This window comes from Canis aureus, chromosome 14, assembly GCF_053574225.1.
Source record: "Canis aureus isolate CA01 chromosome 14, VMU_Caureus_v.1.0, whole genome shotgun sequence".
NCBI classification, from domain to species: Eukaryota; Metazoa; Chordata; class Mammalia; order Carnivora; family Canidae; genus Canis; species Canis aureus.
In genome coordinates, this window is record NC_135624.1 from 9,355,461 (window position 1) to 9,376,407 (window position 20,947).

Consider the following 20,947-nt stretch of genomic DNA (forward strand, 5'->3'; position numbering starts at 1 on the left):
GTATATTTTAATCCCTAGTGTAAACTTAAAAATATGCAAAGAGGTATAATTAAAAAGCCAACAGAGGAATTAAAATTTAAAAAATCATAAAAATACTCTAGTAATACAAAAGGAATCAGAAATCAGTAACAGGAGAAAAACAACAACAAAAAAAACAAAAACAGAGGAGACAAAGAGAAAGCAGATTATAAAATGATATGCCCAAATCCAACCACATCAATAATTGTATTGCATGTTCATGGCATAAACTTTGCACAAAAGCAGATATTATCAGAACAGAGGAAAAGTATACTCCAACTATATGTTGTCTATGAGAGACATCCTTTGAATATAAAGACCCAGACAGATTCAAAGTAAATAGGTAGGGAAAAATGTATACCATGCAAATAGTAAACACAAAAAGTCTAGTGTGGATACATTATTAACAAATAAATGGTGTAGTATGTTAGAAGATAAGTACCTTGTAAATTTTTTAAAATTTGAACAAAGTATGTGGATCAGGAATTTGTAGAGATTATAACTTAAAATGGATCAGTTAGGTAGGCTTCATTTAAAAAGTGACATTTAATTAAAAACAGAAGAAGCTTTGCATGGTCAAGAAGTAAAAAGCAATCAAGTTCAGTCTCATATCCTAGTTAGAATGCTGCTGATGGTGATGAGATGAGTGACCTCTAGGTAGTCCTCAGCCACTGTATAATTAACTCTATTCTTTGTATCATCCACTCTGGTCCTGTATTATTCACATGCTCTTCCTTGACTGGTCCAAAAGGCACAGAGAAGAAGCTGGATTTATTATCTCAAGTTATAGTAGAGTGGGACCTACAATTACTCCCCCACCAAGACTATAATCAATGATGAAGAGTAATTCACTTGCATGATTACCAATTTGAATGGGGTAAATGGAATGTGTGCTATTACATTAAAAAATGGTCAAATGTTACTAGAAATTTTCTTCCAGTTTGAATTCAAACTTGCTAGGTGCTGTAGATAAGAATGCGAATAAGAAAGGAATTATCTTCAGGGGCAGCCATTCAAATAAGTAACTTTAATGTTTTGTACTAGATAGTATTATGACAGTTTATTTAAAGTGAATAAGGACCAAAAGTAGAATACATGGGAAGGTAAAAGAAAACTAGCAATTTGACAGACCATGAAGGATGCACAGGTGCATGTTAGGCAGACATAGAAGGAAAAGTGGATTGAAGGCAATTGGATGGAAATGTGAAAGTAGGTTTGAACATGAATTGCATATTTGATGTGTAGTGAGCAATCCCAAATAGCTGTAACACATGGTTTTTAGTGCAAGACAGGACCCGACAGAGTGAAGATAAAGATGAAAAAGGAATTTGGTATTGTAGAAACACATAGTGCTTCTAAGTAGGAGGGTGCAATGATCAGATCTATGCTTTACATTATATCTTTGGAAACCATCTAAAGGATAAATGTGTAAAAGTGCAGATGTTAAAGAAAGAAAAGCTACTACAGGGGCTTTGTCTTGGTCTAAGAGGTGAGTTCTGAATTAATGGATGGGGACAGAATGCGTATTTGAGAAATGTTTCTTATCTCGAATTTACATAAAGATTATGAAATGGGGGTAACATTCTTTATTAATCAGAATGAATGAGCAGTGTTGCTTTTGAATAAAGTAAGAAAGGTAAAAAGAAAAATCGACTCAGGCTAAAAAGGAGGGAGACAGTAGGAATGATGAGCTCCCATTTTAGATATATTAACTTTGAGATGCTCATAGGACAAAGAGAGAGATACACATAACAGGTGACTATTCTGGCACTTTAGAGAGAGCCCAAACCAGGAATTTTAATTTTGGAGTCCTTTCTAAATATTATTTGAAATTATGGAATTAGATGTTACCTTCTAGGAGAAACATAAAATATGATAAGGAAAGTGGAACAAAGACTGGTAATACCATCACTCAAGGCAGATAAATAAACATCAGTAAAATAAAGAATAATTAAATCAGTAAGAAGAAAAAATTAAAGCTGCATGGGAATATATTTTTAAATAAAGGATGAAAAAAATAGAGATTCCAGAAATTGCAACAAGTACAAATGGGAATTTAACAGGGGAATAATAAATTGACAGGGAACAGACCAAACTGTATCATTCAAAATACATTTGTGGAACAACCACTTAGCCATTTGAAAAAAAACTGAATTTCTATTACATGTTTTATAGAAAAATTAAGCCCAGATGAGTCAAAGATTTAAGCTGATAAAAATTGAGGAAATAAAATTAAATGGATAATAGATAGATGTTTATAAAATCATGGAGAAGACTTTCATACAAAAACACACCAAAAAATCCAAAACCATAATAGACAAAATCAAAAGGAAAAAGGAAAATGAGAAAAAAATGTAATGCATATGAAAAAAGCTTCCCTCTCATTGTGCAGAAAGAATTTAACATATCCAGTTTTGAAAATAAAGGCAAATATAATAAAAGAAAAATGAGAAAATCATGTCTCTGGTCTAGAACTCCTGGAGAATAAAGAGAGTAGTGAGAGTTAATGATTTGCCAAATACTAGATTTGTCACCAGTTCCAAATGAGCATAATTTTTACCTCCTTCTAGAAAGGAGGTAAGAATATGATAAGAGAGTAAGCAAAAGGGACACCAAACAAGAGGCCATCAAGGAGTAGGAATTGATTTCTTTAGCTCTACTGTCTTTTTGATATATGTATCTAAATTTCCATTCCAGAATCTAAGTAAAAAAAATAATAATAATAATATCAGCATGGCTGGTCTCTATGTATGGGAATATAGAGAAGAACTGATCAAAACTGGAAAAACAGATGTTCCAAAATACATCAGATAGATCTAAGTGTGCAATATAAAACTATTCTGGCTATGCTATATTTCATAGCAGCTCCTATAGACATTATAGCATCTTTCCTATAGTGATTCCTACAGACATTATAATAACTTTTTGTCTGATCCTTAAGGAAAACTTAACTCTAGTGAGCAGAGAAACTGCACACTAGAATAGCTATTACCCAGGGTAATTTTGAACATTGTGGCCCTGTTGGATATTTTCAGATCAAGGTGCAAAGCCTAGCTGCATTTTTGTATTAGATTTCTCTAGACTTTCACCGTATTGCAAACTGTTGACTAGAATGTGGCCTGGCATGGGCTACAATGTCCTTAGAGTATGTGTCTCAGGCTGGATAGACTTGGCTTCATGATAATAACAAACAGACCTTGGAATTTCTGCTTATTTTGCATTCTGGCAACAGTCTGCAGGCAGATCTCCTGAGAAGCTCCCCTCCAAGTGGTGATGCAGGGACCAAAGATGTTTCTGTCCTTTAGTGTATCTGAAAAAAATATACAAGGTTAATATTGAAAGGAAATACAGAAATAGATCATTGTGTAATATGGTTTTAAGGGTTGGGTATAAAAGTGCCTTACATTATTTCTGCATATGTTCCATTGTCCTAAACTAAGTCATATGTCTCTCAATATATTTTCATAGGAGAATGACATGTAATTGTCTTATGTGCCCAGGAAGAGAAAGAAGAGTGTTGAACACATAACATAGTCTTAACTATAGTCTAAATTATGGTCTAGAAAATATCTTATTTTTCCTCTTGTATATCAGAGAAACTCACCTCTGTCCCCTCTCTTCCCAAAGAAAATAATCCAGTGCTACCCCATGCAGTGAATGGGGGAATCCAAGTTCTCTGTCTTCTCTGTCAGGTCTACATGTGGTTCCTCATGATCAGGTGACATATGAACAAAAAAGACAACTTATTTGTACATTTACCTCACATCCACATACAGCAAAACTACAATGAATACTAATAATTGGGAAGAGGAAGGATAACAGATACATAGTAGTCAATATTCCTTATTGATTCAGTAATACCCCTGCACAGAAACTGTGAAAGTCTCACACCAGAGGTAGTAGCAGAGTAGAGGGGTGGCGGAGCGGGGGGTGGGGGGAGTTGCTGGACTAGGCCTGGATTCTACTCTTTGGGAGTAAATGCTTTGTCACTTCTCCTCTGTGGCACTTGGATCTGACATCTTGGAGCCTCTTCGTTGTCATTATTTTCTTTAGCCACATCTTAAAAGAGTTTAGACAGCATGCCTTCCTTGGAGGAGGCATGCCTACTCTGCTTTCTGTGTGTGGGAGTACAAGAATTGTTATTTTTTGAATTTAAAAATAATAACTTTTTTCAAGAGTGCCCTTGTGGTTTCCTTTACAATTCCCTCAAAAACTGAAGACTCCTTGTCTGTGTACTTTGCCACTTTCATATAGCCAGCTATCATACCCAAAGTTATTTCCTAAAAATAATGTTCAAATTTATTTTATATGGCTGCTTCCTCATCCTCATGCCTCTTGCTCACTCAGCTTGATTATGGCTACTATTGGGTTCTTTGAACAACTGGAGTCAAGCCCTACTCTGACCTTTGCACTGAGTCACTTTATTCAGCTGGAAAGTTTTCCTTATTGTGTGTTGTCACTCAAAGTCTTTTTAGTTCAATCTCTATAAATAGTTGGATTTTCCAACCTCGAAAGACCTTGAATTTCTGAACATTTATTTCTGCTTTGCAAACTGGCTAATTATTCCCTGAGTTCATTTCTTCTTTGTCATACTTCTGAGATGCAGCTAATAATAGACAACACACAGTAGGGCTGTGAAACATTTTAACATCTAACTAGAAATGATTAGTCAACATGTAGTCTTCTGCCTAAGGTACATTAGGCAATGATTTTTAGCAAAGATTTCAGCATTTTTCCAGTCTTAAATATCAATTTCCTTATCAGTCCTTATCACATGCCACCTATCCTCAGGCTTCATACTTTCAGATTTTGTTGGAGCAGTACCCCACTTCATGATAACAATTTCTATATTAGGGTAAATAACATAAGCTCCTTGAACCTATCCCCAAACCCTCAGTGGCTTAATAAAACTTACTTAATATTAATCATTAGTACCTAATAAAGTAACAAAGTTACTTTTCCCTTATTCCCCATTCATCTCATTTGGTCAGAAATGATCAAAATAGCTTGGAATATGGAATATAGAAAACTAAGTGTAACTATTAGTATTGTTATTGCTAATATTACCAGTCACAGAGAGTTATAAAACCGAACAGATAGAAGCCATGTGGTAAGCAATAAACAAAGCACTACTGGAGATAGTATTAGATCAGAGATTCAGTTTATCAGTTTGCTAGGGCTGCCATAACAAAGTACCACAAACTGGGTGGCTTAAACAATAGAAATTTATTGTTTCATAGTTCTGGAGGGTAGACATCTAAGATCAAGGTGTCAGTGGGGTTGGTTCCTTCTAAGGAATGTGAGGAAGAATCTGTTCCATGCCTCTACCAGCTTTTGGTACTTTGCTGGACATCTGGCATTTTCTGACTTGAAAGTATATCACTCCTGTCTCGCCTTCTTCATCACATGGTGTTCGTTCTCCCTCTGTGTGTGTCTGTCTTCAACTTTCCGCTTTTTTAAAGGACACCAGTCATATTGGATTATTGCCAATCCTAATGACCTCATTTTAGCTTGATTACCTCTGTGAAGATCCTATCTCCAAATAAGGTCACATTCTGAAATACTGAAGGTTAGGATTTCAACATATGAATTTGAAGGAGACACAATCCAACCCATAACCCATAATAAGCCATTAATAAGTAATAATTCCATTGAAATATTTCTTAAGTTACATATTTATATGGTAGCTAATGGTTCTTATCAATTTCTTTATAAACATAATCTAGATATTTTTACTAGAAATCAAATGTGCATGCCTTACTATTTACTGGGCATTATTAAGTTAATGCATAGTAAACTATTGTATTATAGTGATCTCAAGAAATCTTTCTGTTGTTTCCTATTTCCTTGAGTTTAAGATACCCTTTTGTCTTCTGTGCATTGTAATAAATTATTAGCTTTGACAGAACAAGAAAAACCAGGTGAGCAGAATATACCTTTAAAAAGGTTGTATGAAAGAAGATTATTTTCTGTGTTATGGTCATGTAAAAACTATGGTATCATTTAAAGTCTTCTATTGAAAAATTGTTTCACTTTGTTAAAAAAATAAATCTTATTATGCTTAAATAAATATGAGAAGAATGAGAATGAGGAAAAATCATTGAGGCATTCATTTAATTAAAATCAATATCTTCATCATTTTCTGTGTATTGATATTTTATATTGTTATTTACTTTTGAGTAAGGTGAAACTTCCATATCATTTACAATGTGGTGAACTGTAAATCCATAGCTATTCTAAAGAAAAATTAATGCATGTTTTAGGTCAAAGATATTGCCAAATAAACTGTTATTGCAATCAGATTGTTCTATTGAAATTACAGAATATGTACAGAAATAATAGTTGTCAGTAAAAGGTTGAAAGATATGAGTTTGTTTGTTTGTTCTTTGTCTACACTACATGCTTGCTTTTGTTTACTCTGACTAAAGTATCATCAGGAAGGAAAGCAGTTTTGGCCACAGGCCAAATATCTGAATAGTCAACATTTAGTACAACCTCCCTTTGGCTTAGCTTTTTGTTCTTCTCATCTTATGATCATCTCCCTTCCCCAGAATACAGTTACTGAATATTGTCATCTTGTTTCTGGCTGCAACTTGTCTTTCTATCTCCAGCTTTTAAAAGACAGAGTGACACATTATAAATAATTAAGGCATACATTTGACTGAATACATTAATGAATGAATTAATTAATGAGTGAATTGTATGCAGAAATCCTACTTGTAGCTCAACCAGCACTACCTTCCTAATCCTGAAATCTAAAATTAATAATTTCCTTTTCCTTATTTTTTATTCCTTTCAGTGTTTCCAGTTCATCTAGTTATGAAAATGTAAAATTATAATTATAATAATTAACATTAGGGCATAAATGATTGTCCATTACAAAGTTATTTGCTTTTAATTTAATTTGCTATTTTGTAGCATTTCACCCATTGTGGTAAGAAAACAAATATCCTGTAACCAGATCAGTTTTTTGGCTAGCTTTCTAAACAGCAAAGTTACTTCTGGGAAGAATAGCTAGGTACATTGCAGATGCATGATTTATAAATGTAATTACTGACTGATGAGAGAAGATGAGAATTCAAATACTGCAATGTATCTTAAATATAACAGTCTGAATTTTGTTATGTTTCACTGGAACAGATTTTTCCCTCATCCTTTAAACAAATAGGAACCTACGCTATATTTCCAAATGGTCTCATCTAAGTGGTTCATGTTGATGAGGTTAAGTTTTGATCAAAGAATATGAGATCAGTGAGAAGTATTTCCCCATTTCAGACATCAATAGTGGGCCATTTCCTGCCAGCTTAGGAAAATAGGGTAACAGGATGTTGTGTGGCAATGTGACAGAGCAAATTTTTTTACAGGAAAAGGGAACTTAAAAGTTAAGTCAAAAACTGGTTTTAGAATATAGTTGAAACACAAATTATTATTAGTCATATCTATGTTTTTCTTTGGGAATTCAGATTCCAGATTACCAAGGGAATACTTAAGTGAAATTTTGTAGCCACACATATAAAAACCACCTAGTCTTCAGTCATGGACTAAATTTCCTATTGACACAAAATATTTCCGAACTTGCTTCTACCAAATATTCTAATAGGAATCTATCTTATAAAAATCCTAAGGAAATACTCTTTACTACATTAAACTAGGGCTCTATTTCCCACAAATGGCAAAGATGTGATAGAAATTCATATTCTTGGGATCCCTGGGTGGCGCAGCGGTTTGGCGCCCGCCTTTGGCCCAGGGCGCGATCCTGGAGACCCGGGATCGAATCCCACATCGGGCTCCCGGTGCATGGAGCCTGCTTCTCCCTCTGCCTGTGTCTCTGCCTCTCTCACTCTCTCTCTATCATAAATAAATAAAAATTAAAAAAAAAATTCACATTCTCTTTATGCAGACATCTGAATTAGAGCCTGTCAATGAAACATGTGCCAAAGACATGAATGACTACATGGGCCTTTCCTGTGTAGAGTTCCACAACATATTAATATAGAGACAAAAAGTAATAAGAAAAATGTTTAAAATATGACAAATTATTGACATTATCAAGAACATTTTCAAGATCTGCCTAGATGTGTACTACACAATTCACATATTTAGACAAAGTTCCTACTAGTTAGAGATTTATAGTCTAAAACTTGATATTTAAAACTAACATTAGAATTATAGAGGCATTCAATTTAGAATCTGAAAAAAAATGATTACCAATGTGAACAAAGTGATGAATAAAATTCTCCAAGTTGATGAGTCTCGTTTAGTCCATTGCCTAAACCACTCGGCCGGTGAGTCTAGTTTAGACCCTTGTTTTCCTGATTATCAGTCCAATTCACTGTCTGTTTAAGAGTCCAGATTTTGTAATTTTCCTCCATCAGGGGAGCTTTAATGGCATAAGGAAAACTCCATCAGTTTTCTTATTAGGCAGTGCATGATAAGAATTCCAGCTTCTCCAGTTACTGTGTGAACTTAAGTACGGTTTTCCATTCTGAACCTCAGTTTCTTGCTGGCCAAACTTTTATCTATGCAGATGTAAGTGTTTAGGACCAAAGAACTAACCAACAGAACAAGAGCTAACCACTGTTACCACTGCAATCCACTCATCTCTGTAGGAATTGGGAGCAGCACAAGCCTGGTGTTGGTAGATTCCATTTGTATTCAGTCTTACTGGAAAGCAAGACACACTTTGGTGGTTTATGTGCAAGGAACTGGATATCAGTAGTAACAACTGCTTTGTTAATTAGGGTCTTAAAGTGTATTATAAGCCATTACTATAATACAACTCCTGAACATATATATTAAGGCAGAGAGAGGAAAGTAACTGAAGAAGGATGGGGGTGGGAAATGTAGATGTTTCTATCTTACATTTTTGCTTATGGTTGGTTTTCTTCCAAAGACAAAGCAACCCCCACAGAGGATTTTTGTTTGTTTCTTTTGTCTGTTGAGTATAATATTAGAGTTACTGCATTATCTTCTGTATCAGTCAAAAACCAGAAAGGGGAAAACCAGTTTCAATTTGTAAGAAAATAAGGGGAAATATTTTAGCTAAATATACTTTCAATTTTAAAAGGTCTTAATTGTATATTGTTGTTATTACTGATGTTCGTGTTTTGGTGAGTAGGTGCATTGCAGCTCAGTAAGTGTGACAGTTTTTTTGCATCAAGTATGTCTTATATGCAGAATCTGCAGAATTTTAGCCTATAGTCAGATTGTGCTTGCAAGTTATTTCTTTGAACAATACAATAACTATTTTATTTGTATTTAAAAACTTTTACCAGGAACATGTATTCTCTATGTCTCCATAATGCTCACCTGTATCAGACATCTGCTGGATGCTTCATTTATTTTTTTTACATTGCTCATAGCCCCTGAAAGAATTAAAGGTGACAGTACCCAGGATAGGCATTACTGTTATTTCCCTTTACTCCAGAGAAGAAAATATAAGAATAAAAAAGGAGTAAATCTAAAGGTAGGGGCACCTGGGTTGCCTAGTGGTTGAGCATTTGCCTTCAGCTCAGGTCATGATCCCGGGGCCCCAGGATCGAGTCCCGCATCAGGCTCCCCCAAGGAGCCTGCTTCTCCCTCTGCCTATGTCTCTGCCTCTCTTTCTGTGTCTCTCATAAGTTTAAATTTATTTATTTAAAATAAAAATCTTTAAAAAACCCTTAAAGGTAAAGAGGATGGAAGAAGTCATTGAAATTATTTGTAGATAACCAAACAACTTCTAAAATGTTAAAAAAAAAAAGGGGGGGTGGATAGAAATCTTTTGAAAGTATAAAGCATAATAAGAAAATAACCTCCCTTAAACCAACGTCTCAAAAGGCAAAAAAACAGCACCACCTTACGCAGAAGGTCTCTTGTGTAGTAATTAGGTTTGGCTTTGGCTGTATGTAACAGACCTAAATACAGTGCTTAACAAAACAGTGTTTTTCCTTCTTGCAGAATAAGGACTCCAGAGTCAGTTCAGGGCTAATATACTGCTAAAGGAAGTCATCAGAATTGGCTCCTCTTTTCCAACTCTGGTCCAAACTGTGTAGATTTTGCTCTTATGATTACAAGATGGCTCTTCTGTATCCAAGCATCATTCCCCATTCCAGATGTGAGCAAAGAGATGGGCCAAGAAAAAAATGGATTGTGCTTTTGAGCAAAACCATTTCAGGTTCTTTTAGCCATATCCAGTAGATCTCTGCTTGCATTTTATTGGTCTGAACTTCATTACATGGACAAATCCAGCTGTAAGATAATTTTGGAAAATTAGTACTTCTAACTGAACATCTTGAACAAGATTTGGGTTCTGTTACTAAAAAATGAAGAGGAGAAATGATTTGGAGTAATCTGTTAATAGCTAACAATTAAACAGCACTTTCTACATGCTAAAAACTTTTCATATAACTCATTTAATACAACTCTTCTCTGAAGCACACAGATATTTAAAAACATGCAAAAGATTACCTAGCTAAGAAATGACAGAGCCAAGATTTGAACCCAAGTACTCTGTCTCCAGAAACCATGACAATATATGCTGTGTATGACACATCTAAAGAGGCATAGGACTTAGAACTGCCAGGTATAAAGAGAGTAGAGCTGATGCTGTCAGCTAAACTCAAATTCTGACTACTAAACTACACCAGAAGACGACAATCCTCTTCCTCATCCATATTCTCCACTCCTCTTCAGTCCATGTGACCTAGAATAAAAGACAAAAAACTTTTCTACAACCTTAGTATCAGCTATGACACTTTCAGCTTTGAGTAACAGAAAACCAAGTACAAACTGTCTTTTTTTTTAATATTTTATTTATTCATGAGACACACACACACACAGAGAGAGAGAGAGAGAGAGAGAGAGAGAGAGGCAGAGACATAGGCAGAGGGAGATGCAAGCTCCCTGCGAAAAGCCTGATGTGGGACTCAATCCTGGAACTCCAGGACTACGCCCCGAGCTGAAGGTAGATGCTCAACCGCTGAGCCACCCAGGCGTCCCCAAACTGTCTTAAATAATAAGAAATCTTATTGGCACATGTGACAGGAAGTCTAAAAGCAAAGCAGTTGCCAAGTCTAGTATAATTGGGGTTCATCTTTATTTGAATGCTGCTCTCTTTGTTATCCACTGCCCTGTGGGTCAGCTCTGTTTTAGAGATAGCTTTTCTCGTTATCCAAAATGAATGACAGAAGCAAGGGATACAATATTCTTCCTTGTTCTTTTCAGGAAAAGAGAGACAAACAGGCTTCCCATACTTCTCTCCTAAGAACAGTAAGACTCTCAAAAGCCTTCAGCAACTCTCCCTTGTCCAGAATTGGGTCCCCTGCCCATTCCTAAAACAATCACTAACAAGCGGGATGAGATCATATTACAAGATTAGGATTAATTAAATATCACTCTGAGAGTGGAAATGAAGCAAGTTTACTTGAATCACAAGGGTTGTGTGGAGGAGAGGTAGTATCTGAATAAAACCAGGCTCCTGTTAAGACCATTACAGGGTAGATTACTGCTGGGTTGAAATTTATGATATTTAGTAGTATATAAATAATACTATATATGACATTAATATTAATAATAGTATATAAACATATATACTAGAGTACATTATATATACTAATAACAGTATATAAATTTTATGTAAATAATACAATATAAATAAAAATAGTGTGTGGCACCAAGGTGGCTCAGTCAGTTAACCTTCTGCCTTTGGCCAGGTTCATGATCCCAGGGCTGGGATCAAGGTCTGCATGGGATTCCCTGCTCCAAGGAAGAATCTGCTTCTTCTTCTTCCTCTGCCCTTCTCCCTGCTTGCACAGTCTCTCTCTTTCTCAAAAAAATAAATAAAATCATTAAAAGAGATATATAAATAAATAAATAAAATAGCATAAAATTCTAAAAGAGCAAGTTAATGAGAAGATAATAAAAGCATCAACTACGTAAGGATTAAGTAAAAGTAAAAGTTTTTTTTTAACTTGTATTAGATTTCCAAACAATAATACTGAATACTAGAAGATAATGATGCTTTCTTGAATTTAATAAGGGAAAACATGATTTTTAAACTTAGAATTATATTCCCAGCTAAACTATCAATCAAGGATCAGAGGAAAATAGTTACATTTTCATATACACAAAGATTCAGAAGTTTTATTTCATATGTACACATTCCAAGGGAGCTATTTGAGAATATACTTCAGAAAAATAAGAATGAAAAAGAAAAGAGAAAAATTATGGAATACAAACAATAGGTATCCTTGAAAGTGGATTGCAGGTTGGATTGGAAATACAAGAATTGGTGCAAAGCCTATAAGAATCAATGATACCCCTAATTTTTTTCCCATACCACACTGCCAGTCATCAATTTCTCTGTACCTGGCTAAAGGTTGAGACTTATTCTTTAGGGTAAACCCAGAGGTATTCTGTATTTTGTATTCAGTGATATTAACTGAAGGTGAGAATTCTGTACTGAAAGGAGGGATTAAATAAAAGTCTATACACTAAGCAGTGAGATATTAAAGCTCCTTTACTGGCTGAGTGCTTGTGAGGCTCAATATTGCAGGATTTTTTCTCTGAGGAGTGTGTTGAACCCAAGAGAACTCTGTATAGACAGGGACTTCCAGCAGGAAGTCTCTAGTACTATCACCCAAAGCCTACAACTTGACAAGTACTTCTCAAACCTCATTCTATCCATACACACAAACTTCCAATTAGGTTTTTAGTGTCTTAGTTACATTAGAAACAGAAAATCAAAGATACCAAAGATATATGGAAAAATTATATCAAATTGTACCAAATCTATACAAAATTGCATCGGAAAAAAATTAAGAAGCACTAGGAAACAAAATTCTCAGGGAACTGAAGAAAACTTATAATTACTGGCCTCAGAGATATGGAAAAGTGGGAATAAATACAGACTATTGAGAAAAGAGTTCTTTAGAAATAAAAAAAAAGATAAGTTGAAGGAATTAAAATGTGACTATATAAATAAAAATTGCAGTGATGGTTTGAAAGACAAAGCCAAAGACATTTTCCAGAAAATAACAAAAATGGTGAAAGAGAGAAAAGGAAAATATAAGAAAATGCTAGTATCCATTCAGTGAGGACCAAGATAATAACAATTCCAGGGAAAGAAATAAAACAAATTTCTCCAAATGGTGGCACGTTTCTAGACTCAAATGTTCAGCAAGTAAATGAGAAACTCAGTAAATGGGAAGATGGTGCAACACATTTTCACATTATGAGAAAGATCTGAAAACTTCGAGGGAGTGGGGGAAAGAAACAGGGTACATTCAGATGAGGAAATGGTACAGCATCAGACTTCTCAGAATGGCACTGGAAGATAGAATTCAATGAAACACTAGTTTAAAAATTGAAGGAGTACCTTTTTATATATTCCCCCTCAACAACAAATTGGCATTTATCCACAGAAGAAGTGTTTCTGTGAGAGCCAGCACCATATGCCAAGGGACGTGGGAGATGTCTCACTTACCTATGCATTGTGCAAGAGTCAAACGGATCTTGGTCCTGGCTATGAACACAAAAGTTGTCCATGAACTGGCTCCTGGCCCTTTTGCCTGCAGCCCAGTTGCCCTGGAGATCACTGACTAGACAATCATCAACAGATAAGAAAGTCTTTGTGGAAGCCCAGGAATCTAGCAGAGAAGTTCCAGCACACCACTGGAACAAGAAAATCAGAGACTGAACAAGTTGAAGAAGGTAAGAGAAAGAGCTTGAGTTTATCCATGTCACCCCTCTCCCAAAGCAGCACAATTAGTGCCAAGAGAGCCCTTCTCAGTCAATGATTTCTCTTGTGGAGGAAATTGAGAACATGTGAGTGAGTGCCTGGCTTCCCCAGCTGTGTGGATGCTGCCAGAGGCCCATTTCTGTCTCATCCTATCCAGAATACTGCATCATGAATTGCATGACGAGGGGTAGTAAACAGCTAGTAGAACAACAGCAAAAGCTTGGAACATATCAAAGGAACACCAACTCTACTAACCACATTATAAACTCCATCAGGAGGCCCACATCATAGCTCTTGAGATGCCTTCCCTGTCAATCCCCACCATGGGCCCATAGATATTGACAGCTCTCTGTGGGTTGTGCCCACAAACACCTCCATGGGCAGCTTGTATATGCCCCTGACAGTAGCAAGAGTGAGCTTTGGCAGATAACTAGTGAGCACGCACAGAAAACTGGACTTTATCTATAGGTCAGGATGAGACCAAAAATTCAGCATCACCTATGAGAAAGTAAAAGGATGGCTGTCAGCAATACGCCTGTTGGGCAACAGGATCCAAGAAAGTATACAAGCTTAAGAATCTGCCACAAAATTTAAGAAACAAAACAGATGCACAAAGAGGGTAAAAAAGAGAGAGAGATTGAGGCAAACCATAAAGTAGACTCTTTAGAGTCCACTATAGAGAAGAAACTGAGGGCTGCTGGAGGGGACGTGGGCAGGGAGTGGACTAAATGGGTGATGGGTATTAAGGAGGGCACTTGCTGAGATGAGCACTGGATGTTGTATGTAAGCGAGGAATCACTAAATTATACCTGAAACTAATATTACACTGTATGGTAACTAATTAGAATTTAAATGAAAACTTAAAACAATCAAATCAACAACAAAAAAGAAGGTGATACAAGAGGGGTCAAGAAGTGTGGAGCAATGTGTGTCCACAGAAGACATGAAAAAGCCCTAGAATCCCTAATAGGGCTGAAGGAAGATGATTCTTTTCCAAAGTTATTCAGTGAAGAATGGAGGAGGTGACTGCTACTTCAGATGCAAAGTTAGCAGTGCAAGACATCAAGGAACATTAAAAGTTATGGAAACATGACAACACAAAAGTATCACAATAATTTTCCATTAATCAACTCCAAACACACGGAAATCTGGAATTTACCCAGCCAAGAATTCAAAATAGTTGTTTTAAGAAAGTTCAATGAACTACAAAAAAAATGAAGAAAGATAATTCAATGAAATCAGGAAAACAAGGTACAAACAAAATGAGAAGTTTAAAAAAAAAGAAATCATAAAAAAATTCTGAGGTAAAAGATAAAATAAATAAAAGGAAAAATGCAATAGAGAATCAAAATCAAAATGGATCAAGCAGAAGAAAGAATCTTTAAATTGAAGACAAAATCTTTTAAAAGATCTATTCAGGGAGAGCAAAGAAAAAAGAATTACAAAGAGCAAAGAAAGTTTATGTGATCTATGGGATACTATTGAACAAACCAATTACTCCGGTAATTCTCAGAGAGGAGAATGGGGACAGAACACTTATTTTAAAAAATAATGGCTGTATGTTTGCTTCACTAGTACATATACTAAAACTGGAATGTCTTGGAAAAGATAAGCTATGTCTCAGGAAGATAAGCATCCTTATGCCTGCACAAGGATGACACACAAATTCAAGACATTATATTTTAAAAAAATAATAATGGCTCAAAATTTCCACATCTGGAAAGAGATTTGACCATCCATGCTCATGAAACTCATAGGCCCCCCTAATTCAATTCAGAAACCTAGTTTCCAAGACACATTACAAAAGCTGTCAGAAATCAAAGACAAAGAATCTTAAGAATCTTACAAGCGGGAAGAGAAGAGAAGCTTATTGCTTAGCACTTAATATAGTCAATTTCAAAATATAATAATTTGTTACTGTGCAAGCCACTTAATTCTAGCAAAAAAAAAACACTAAAGGACATAAGTATTAAATGTAATAATAGCTACAATAATTTGTTGGTGAATATATAATATACAAAGAGGTAAATTGTGAAATTTAAAAAAATGAGTTAAAAAGCAAAATTTTTTGTATGTAATTGAAGTTGCTGTAAGCTTAAAATAGACTATGTTTTAGGTAAGCCTCATGATAACTACAGAACAAAAACCTACAGTATATACACAAAGATGAAAAGAAGAGAATGAAAGCATTTACCATTATGGAAAACCATCAATTCACAAACAAAGGCAGCAAAAGAAGATGAAAGGAACAAGGAGACTACAGGAAAGCCAGAAAACACTTAATTAATTATCAATAATTATAATATAAATGAATTAAATTATTCAATCAAAAGATATAAAGTAGTTGACTGGAAAAAATAAAAAACAACAAAAACAAGAACAAACTATAGGCTTCCTACAAGAGACTCACTTCAGTTTTAAGGACACACCTGGGTTCAAAGTGAAGAAACAGAAAAATATATTTCATGCAAGAAGAAACCAAAAGAAAGCAGTAATAGCTGTATTGGTATTAAAATAGACCTTAAGTGACAGATGGTAAGGATACAAAGAAGGTCATTATATAATCATAAAGGAATCAATTCATCAAGAGGATATAAGAATCTTAAATATACATACTCCCAACATTGTAGGATTTAAATATATCAAACAAATACTAACAGATCTGAAGGAAGAGACAACAATACAATAATAATAGAACAGTAAGGGATATCAAGATCCCACTTTCAACAATGGGTCAATCATCCAGACAGAAAATTCATAAGGAAACATTGCTAGGTCATTATGGCAGAAGTATCTCTTCATAATGGTATGAAGATAGAAATCAGTAACAATAGGAAAATGGAAAAATCCATAATTATGTGGAATTAACACACTCCTAAACAACCAATAGATCAAAGAAATCAAAAGAGAAGTAAAAAAATATCTTGAAACAAATGACAATGGAAACTCAGCATGCAACCTAACTTTATATATTGAGGAATTAGAACTAGGAAAGAGTAAGTAAGCTCAGGGTTAGCAGAAGGAATAGAAATAAATGAGATAGAAAAAGAGGGATAGAAAAGATCATTGAAACTAAGATCTGGTTTTTTTTTGAAAAGATTATGAAAATTGGTACCCATAGCTAGACTACAAAAAAAGAGAGAGAAGACTCAAGTAAATAAAACCAGAAGGGATCCCTGGGTGGTGCAGCGGTTTGGCGCCTGCCTTTGGCCCAGGGCGCGATCCTGGAGACCCGGGATCGAGTCCCACATCGGGCTCCTGGTGCATGGAGCCTGCTTCTTCCTCTGCCTGTGTCTCTGCCTCTCTCTCTCTGTGACTATCATAAATAAATAAAAATAAAAAAAAAAAACAAAAAAAAACCAGAAATGAAAGATGAGGCATTACAGTGGATACTGCAGAAGTTCAAAAAATCATAGGACACTACTATGAACAACTATATGCTAACAAATTGGATAACCTAGCAGAAATGGATAAATTCCTAAAAACATACAATCTACCAAGACTGAATAATAAAGAAACTGAAAATATGAACAGACTAAGTTTTAAGAAGATTGAATTAATAATAAAAAAAACCTCCCAACACAGGAAAGCTCAGGACCAGATAGTTTCACTGGTGAATTCTACCAAACATCAATGCCAATCTTTCTTGAACTGAAGAAAACTGAAGAGGAGGATACATTCCCAAACATATTTTTAAAAGTTTTTTAAAATTTTATTTATTTATTCATGAGAGACACATAGAGAGAGGCACACCAGGATTACTCTAATAAGAAAGCCAGAAAAGGACACTACAAGAAAATAAAACTGCAAGCCAATATTCTTGATGAACATAGATGCAAAAATTCTCAACAATATATTATCAACTTAATTCAACAGCTTAAAAGAATCATATGCCATCAACAAATATGATTTATCCTTAGAATTCAAAGATGGTTCAATATAGACAAATAAATAACTGATTCACTACAGTAATAGAATGAAAGATAAAAAATCATATGATTATCTTAGTAGATGCAGAAAGTGCATTTGACAAAATTAATCATCCCTTCATGGTAAAACCTCACGAAAACTTGAAAATTTGAATATAGAAGGATGTTCCTCAACATACATAAAGTCATATATGACAAGCCCATAGCTAACATCATATCCAATGATGAAAGGCTAAAAGCCTTTCCTCTAAGATCAGGATTAAGACAAGGGTGCCCCCTTTTACCACTTCTATTCAACATAAAGCTGATGTTTTAGCTGGAGCAATTAGTCAAGAAAATGAAATGAAAGACCTCTAAATCAGAATGAAGTAAAACCGCTTGCAAAAGATATGATTTTATATATAGAAAAAGTCTAAAGGCTTCACTAAAAACTGCTGGAACTGATTCCAATACTCAATAAAGTTGCAAGTCATATAATCAACATACAAAAATCTGTTGCATTTTTATACACTAACAATAAACTACCTGAAAAAAATAAGAAAACAATTCCATTTAAAATAGCATAAAATATTTAGGAATAAATTTACCCCAGGAGATAAAATATCTGAACATTTAGATGATTTATTTTTATTTATTTATTTTAGAGAGAGAGATGAGAGAAAGTGGGAGGAGGAGCAGAGGAAGAGGGACAAACGGACTCTGCACTCAGCATGCAGTTTGATTCCATGCAGAGCTTGATTCCACAACTCTGAGATGACCTGCGCTGAAATCAAGAGTTGGACACTTAACTGACTGAGCCACCCAAGAGCCCCAAAATATTTGTACGTTTAAAATGATAAGATATTGGTAAAAGAAATTAAAGACAAAAATAAATAGAAAGACATCCCATATTCATGAATTGAAGGAATTAATATTTTTTAAATGTCCATACTACCCAAAGTTATCTATAAATTCAAATAAATCTCTATCGAAATTCCAATTGCATCTTTAAAGAAATACAAAAAACAACCCTAAAATTCATAAGGGAACCACAGAAAGACCCCAAATAGCCAAAACAACTCTGAGAAAGAAAAGCAAAGCTAAAAGCCAATAGATTTCCTGATTTTAAAAGAAATTCCAAAGCTATAGCAATATAGTACTGGCATAAAAACAGACATATAGACCAATGAAACTGAATAAAGAGCCCAGAAACTAACCCTCATATATAGAGTCAACTAATATTTAATAAGTCAAGAATCCCCAATAGGGAATGGGTAGTCTCTTCCATAAATGGTAATGGGAAAATTAGACAGTCACATTCAAAAGGATGAAATTAGACCCTTATTCATACCATTCACAAAAATTAATTTGAAATCGATTATAGATTTTAAAATAAGACCTAAAAACATAAAAATACTAAGAGGAAAGAATAGGAAAAATACTCCTTGGAATTGGTCCTCCAGACAATTTTTTGGCATCAAAATCACAGATAACAAAAGCAAAAATAAACAAGCTGAGACTATATTAAACTAAAGAGCCTTCTTCACAACAAAAGAACAATGAGCACAATGAAAAGGTAACCTATAGAATATGAGAAAGTATTTACAAATCCTCTATCTGATAAGGGATTAATATCCATAATATAAAAAGAACTCATATAAACTCAACAGCAAAAACAAACAAAAAATCCAGGTAAAAAAATGTGCAGAGGACCTGAACAGTCATTTTTCCAAAGAAGATATACGAATGGCTTGAAAAGATTCCCAACATCACTAATCATGAAGGAAATGTAAATTAAAACCACGATGAGCTATCATCTCACAAATGCACTGGTGAAGATATAAAGAAAAGGGAATCCTTTTGCACTGTTGGGAGGAATATTGACTGGTACAAGCACAATGGAAAAGTATGGAGGTTCCTCAAAAAATTAAAAACAGAACTACCATATGGTCCACCAATCCCAAGTTCTGGATATATATTCAAGGGAAATGAAATTAGGATCTCAGTGTCCAGTGCAGCATTATTCACAATAACCAATATATGAAAAAATGGATACAAAGATGTGGTTATGTATATTACCATATACATGGAATGGATTTTATTCAGCCATGAGGAAAAAAAGGAAATCTTGCCATTGTGACAACATTGATGAAGGCATCATGGCAAGTGCAACCTCTTAGATTGAGAAAGACAAATACTAAATGATATCACTTATAAGTGAAATTTTTAAAAGCTGAAGTCCTAGACCCCAGAGTAGAATACTGTTTGCCAAGATTTGGGGGAAGGGCAAATGGGGACATATTGGTTAAAGAGTACAAATTTCCAGTTATAAGATGAGAAAATTCTGGGGCACCTGGATGGCTCAGTTGGTTAAGCCTCTGTCTTCAGCTTAGGTCATGATCTCAGGATCCTGGAATTGAGAAGGGCTTCCCTGTTCAATGGGGAGTCTGCTTCTCTCTCTCCCTGCTCCTCCCCCTAGTTGCTCTCAGTCTTGCTCTCTGTCAAATAACTAAATAAAATCTTAAAACATAAGATGGGTAAATTCTGGGGATTTAATATGCAGCATGGTGACTACATAGCTGAAAATTGCTAACCCAGTAGATCTTAAATATCCTCACCACAAACAAAGGTAATTATGTGGGGTAATGTAGGTGTTAACTAACCTTATTGTGGTAATCATTTTGTAAAATATAAGTGTATCAAATTATCATGTGGTACTCCTTAAACTTATATAATGATATACAGAATTATATCTCAATAAAAATGGAAAAAATGAAAGAAAAAAAAACAATCCAGGAAAAGTAATTTTTACACCCTAAAATCCTATACCCTCATTAACCATTTATCACATATAAAGGCAAAATAAAGAGAATTTTGGTCTTGCCAAATCTAAAAAAAAATTACCTTATATATACATTTTTCCAGGAAGCTACAAGAAATTGTATTCTAAAGCCACAAAATAAGAAACAATGAAAGGAAGGAAGGAAGGGAAAAAGGAAGTAAAAAAGGAATACACAGTATTCAGAAAACCTAGAATCTAATACAGGACAAAAATCAAGGTAATTCTCAGAATGATGAGGAAAAGAAAATTTTAGTCACAAAGAGCAATCAGTAGAAAGTATAACAGAAGGATGGAAGACTCCAAGAAGGACACCAGCATGGCCGGACAAAACAACAATCTACTTGATTATCTGATAATCTGATTATTGATTATTGGATGTAATGATGTAATGATGTACTTGATTATATCACACTGGCAAAAGATTTGAGGGTGAACTAGTGTTAATAGAAAATTGAGAAA

General features: G+C 34.7%; 2 long non-coding RNA genes across 12 annotated transcripts in view; one reads left to right on the forward strand and one right to left on the reverse strand.

Moving 5' to 3' along the window:
- LOC144283151 (uncharacterized) overlaps nucleotides 1–20,947 on the forward strand; it is a 190,654-nt gene that overhangs the window by 163,721 nt on the left and 5,986 nt on the right. The window lies entirely within an intron of this gene.
- LOC144283153 (uncharacterized) overlaps nucleotides 1–20,947 on the reverse strand; it is a 68,763-nt gene that overhangs the window by 40,724 nt on the left and 7,092 nt on the right. For 6 of the 8 annotated variants that reach the window (XR_013351528.1, XR_013351525.1, XR_013351526.1 and 3 more), the window contains 3 exons: nucleotides 8,227–10,248; nucleotides 3,623–3,725; nucleotides 3,215–3,328 (listed from right to left, as the gene is read on the reverse strand). This is a non-coding gene — a long non-coding RNA (uncharacterized LOC144283153). The remainder of the gene's footprint in view (nucleotides 1–3,214; nucleotides 3,329–3,622; nucleotides 3,726–8,226; nucleotides 10,249–20,947) is intronic. The other 2 variants (XR_013351530.1, XR_013351531.1) reach the window with 2 other exon arrangements.